This window comes from Triticum dicoccoides, chromosome 5B (assembly GCF_002162155.2).
Source record: "Triticum dicoccoides isolate Atlit2015 ecotype Zavitan chromosome 5B, WEW_v2.0, whole genome shotgun sequence".
Lineage (NCBI taxonomy): Eukaryota > Viridiplantae > Streptophyta > Magnoliopsida > Poales > Poaceae > Triticum > Triticum dicoccoides.
This window is the reverse complement of record NC_041389.1, coordinates 586,340,174-586,344,189: the sequence shown is the minus strand read 5'-3', so window position 1 is coordinate 586,344,189 and position 4,016 is coordinate 586,340,174.

Genomic DNA, 4,016 nt, shown 5'->3' with positions numbered 1-4,016 from the left:
AGCATTCACCATCGCCATGGTAACAAGGAATGCTACTATTGTAATCACATCTTCGGGTTACTACACAATCATCATTACATCTTTGAAGGGCCAACAAACTATTGCAGGCATTCCTGTATGTTCATTCGATGAGAGGACAGGTTCCCGTTGACTACGGAATGTTCGTGTGTATGTATGAGCTTCTGCATTTGTACTGTATAAAAAAAGTAGTGTAGTCACTTTGTTTAGTTCAAAAATGTACCAAATGTTGTATGTTCTGCTCAAGGTAATGTGTATAATTCTGAGAGTGCTCAATTTACTTTCTTATAATGATCCCCAAAAAGTCTGAAGGCGATCAGAGTTTTTATCCATGAATGCAGCTCATATTCATAAAGTACTAAAAATTGCTCATAACATTTGTCAAACTACCCACAACATTACAAAACCTTTATTGAGTACATACAAACACAACACACTTAAGTTAATACATACACAAACACTAATGTTCTATGGAATGACAAAACATAAGGAAGGGAATTCGTAGGCAAGTGGTTTATTGCTACTGTAAATGTAGTACTAGATTACTATCGATTGCTTTGCATGTGATTTCTTTTCACAGAAACGAGGTGGGGGTTGGTACATCCAATTGCGTACATATTGAAAATGTGCCACTCAACAATTTCATACATACTGGAAGAGGAATTTCACAATTTCACAATACTTCATTATGCAAACAAGTAACCATTTTAAAATACTTCATTATCTAATTTGAAACAATTGAGTTCCTTCTCATTATTTGACAATTTGCCTGATGCATGATATCTTCCCACAATGTTCGGAGAGCTCCTTCTCCTTTGCCTCGCATTTCGCAAGGCGCTCATCGGTGCGTCGCTGACGCGCCAGCAGAAACCCAATGGTCAAATAAGCCAGTGCCCATAGGTAGTCTTCCTCGCTGGCGGGGTACACCCGATCTTTGTACTTCCAAACATAGATTATTAGCACGAACCCTTTGGCTTTCATGGCCATCCATTTGTCATATTCCACCACCCTCTCGGCCTTGGCACGAGCATCCCTCCAAAGATGGATTTCAATTTCTCTGTCAGCGACCACGTGGGTCTCGTAGGCCGCCAGACGCGTGGCTTGCCCCTACTCCTCGGCCTTCATGACTGACTGTTTAACAGCGCACATAGCTAGCGGAAACCCCTCCCATAGTGTGACCTCCATTGGTTTCAATAACTCCTCATCGGGCGGGTCGAGTGCTTTGGGCGACAAGGCATTGTCCTTTGCTATGTGCGCGAGCTAGTCCTACTTGGCTCGCCGGGGACACATCCTTCTCTGAGCGGGGCGGTGAGCCACATCGGGTAGCGAGCAACGACTCCATGGTGGGCACGGGGTTTTGGAAGGGAGGATGAGGGCGAGTGTGAGGAATGCTACAAGATGAACATAACTGATGTGCCCATCACTATGGGAGGCGCAATACTTATAGTGGGTCAGAATCTGGAAGGGCGCGAGAGTGCCGAGGAGACAGTTGTAGGAGATGATACACGTCCTGGGGATTTTAGTATCTACTCCTTTTTGGTTTCTCACCCGCATGCAACTTTTTCACATCTACTATATACATCTTATTTATCTGACTAGCTAGAATTCCTGGTTTCCTAAAAAACTTTTAGATCTATAGTACTTTCTCCAAGAACCAAAACATTTGTCGATCATCTAAAAAACATGCATGAATCAACATGTCCTGATTCATATCAATTTATAATGAAACATATGACAAACCGGATGGTGATTATTCAACATAAATAATATGTGACATAACAAGACTTCATGACACCATGATGTATGGTTTGTCTAATATCATTTCAAATTCATAAAGCAGAGGCACAAGGCAGATGATTGATCACTACAAACTTCGTGGACTCTAGTGTATAATACACTCATGCATGAAGCGTTAGCTTCCTGTCTCGCCACCTCACACATGCGGTGGTAGTAGTCCAGGGCAGTGATCAAACGGTACCGGCCAACATCAGATCCAACTTTATGCCGCGCGTCCTCCACCATCCAATTGGAGTAGTGTCATGCCCTCTCCCATAACTCTTTTCCTGTGCGGTCCTCCTTGGTCTCGTCATGGAATGGTCATGTGATGGCAAGGCATGGTTGATTGGGTTGTCATGGAGGCGAATGGGAAGTGAGAGGTAATGGCATAGAGATGTAGTTTTCACGGGGCATTTTGGGGTTGTATAACAGCGTCGCGAACATTGACTAAGAACGTTCTCGACCATTCAGAACCATCTGATTTGAGACCTTGATGCAGTGCATCTGTACGGTGAAAATTGTGCTCCAAAGCGTGGCCACTACTCGATGAGTTGATGGCAAGTAGAAGAATAAGAGATACAGCTAGATAGGTTGTCTGGGACCTTTACTTAGGTGAATTAAGTAGACTATAGCTCGCTAGAGCGTCTCGTGACAACAAGCATCTCGAAAGGGCTGATGGTCTTGTTTAGTGGCAACGCGGTAATGGTCGGCCGGCTACAGCCAGCCAGAGCTGCTAAGGGGAAAAGGTAAGCAATGGAACAACTGTGGTGGTGTCCCTGGTGATACATGACAAGATGAAATGAGGCATTGCAGATTGGACTAAGAGAGAGTGAAGAATGGTGCACTATAGAGCACTGTTCCTCACATCTATGGTGTGAAAAATGACATAATTGAAGAATAAGATGTTTCTCGGGTGCACACCTGTGTCGTGCATGTACTGCTAAAATTTGGGACCATTTGAAGCTGCATAGTAGAAATGCTAAAGAAAGAGAGTGCATTGCATGTTTGTGATCCAGCCTCCATTTTGGATCGTATGGAGGTAAATACTAGAGTATAGAGAACACATAAATGTGGTACAACATATGAGTAAGTTGGAATGGTTGTCTTATAAGGTGTTTCATAATTGGTGTTAGTAGGGTGAGCACTAGTCAGAATCGTGACTTCACATGTTCAAATTTGACGTTGTACCTTTGATCACCTATGCTGTAAGACATGATCCATGTCCCTTATTGTCCATGTGACATGGACAAGGTGGTCTGTTAACCTTTTTAAAAGGACACATGAACAACACAGTTGCGATTCGTTGCGACCATGTGTTGGATTATTATTTTTGATTGAAAATGCACGTTGAAAGCCTCAAGATGAATGAATAGAACACAAAAAAGTGGTGCAACACATGACCAACTATGTAAATCATCCATAGTTTGTTGCATGGAGAACTAATGCACACTAGAAGGTAGTCTCATAGGTGTTTCATAACAATCAACATATTAGGTCTTAGTTTCGTGAGCATTGGTCGAGATCGTGACTTCGCATGTTGAAATGTGAGGTTCATAAACTTGATATGACCAATGCTGCAACACATGATCCATGTCCATTATTGTCCATGTCGCATCTGATACGTCTTTGACGTATCTATAACTTTTGATGTTTTCATACTATTATATTATAAATCTTGTATCCTTTATATGCCATTTTACATTATTTTTATGGACTAACCTATTAACTTAATGCCCAATGACAATATCTATTTTTTGGCCTATATCTTTGTTCTATAGAAAATCCATACCAAACGAAGTCCAAACATGATGAAACTTTACGATGATTTTTTCTGGACCAGAGGAGACCCCTAGAAGCTTGGGGGGTAGAAGATCTAGATAGGGCCACAAGATCATTGGGCGCATGCCACATGAGCTTGTGGTCCCCATGGAGGTCCCCTTGACCTAATTCCATCACTATAAATTCTGAAATATATGTGATACGTCTCCAATGTATTAATACTTTTTGATTGTTGCATGATGTTATATTATCATACTTGGATGTTTTACAATCATTTTATAGCAACTTTATATCATTTTTTGGGGCTAACCTATTGACATAGTTGTTGGTGTCAAAACCGGCAGATCTCGGGTAGGGTGGGCCAAGCTGTATGTGTGAGGATCGATGGTAACTATGATCAAAAGGAAACAGTGTTTACCCAGGTTCGGGCCCTCTTAATGAAG